The following is a 609-nucleotide window of genomic DNA, read 5'->3' as shown; positions in this document are numbered from 1 at the left end:
CACATGTGACCCCCCCTCCTCCTCCGTCCACCGCCCCCCTCCCGCCGTCACGCGGCTGACGTCACCAGGGCACCGGCAGACCCCGGAGGCAGAGCCGAGGCGCGCGGGGCGGCGGTTGACAGTCCGATTTCAAAATAAATAAATTAGAAGATAAATAAACAAACAAACAAGGCGGAGGGGTTTCCCGCCGCGGCTCGAGGCGGCGCCGGCGCGGACCGGATCGGTTCGGCTGCGCGTGCACGCGCGGGAGGGAAAATACTGAACTCTTAACGAGACAGAAACAAGCGACCCGTCAACCGGATGAAGCTGAGCGGCTGAGCGGCTGACACACCGACGGACTGACCGACCGACGCTCCGCTCAGGTGAGAGTCGCGCCGCGCTCCGGGCCCGGTACCGGAGCGCGTGCCGCAGGGTGCACGGTGTGTTGTGTTTTTGCGCGAGGCGAACCGGCAGCGCGAGCCACGTTTTTGATTCCGGCCGCATCGCACGGGCCTGCCAAAAAAAAAAAAAAAAAAAAAAAAAAAAAAAAAAAACTTGGTCCGGACGGGAAATTTGCGTTAAGCGGCTGAAACGGATTCAGACTGAAACCGGTTTGTTTACCGGCGTTCA

At 60.1% G+C, this 609-nt stretch overlaps 1 protein-coding gene across 1 annotated transcript in view; it reads left to right on the top strand.

The window, feature by feature from the left end:
- Positions 1-233: 233 nt before the first annotated feature.
- The window catches only part of LOC115356754 (F-box only protein 41-like), a gene marked incomplete at its 3' end in the record, with an annotated part of 13,006 nt that continues 12,630 nt past the window's right edge, over positions 234-609 (top strand). The window contains exon 1 of the mRNA XM_030047985.1: positions 234-362. The remainder of the gene's footprint in view (positions 363-609) is intronic.

Source organism: Myripristis murdjan, unplaced genomic scaffold (genome assembly GCF_902150065.1).
Source record: "Myripristis murdjan unplaced genomic scaffold, fMyrMur1.1, whole genome shotgun sequence".
Taxonomy (NCBI): Eukaryota; Metazoa; Chordata; class Actinopteri; order Holocentriformes; family Holocentridae; genus Myripristis; species Myripristis murdjan.
Note: the sequence above shows the minus strand (reverse complement) of the source record. Positions and strands in the feature narration are given on the sequence as shown.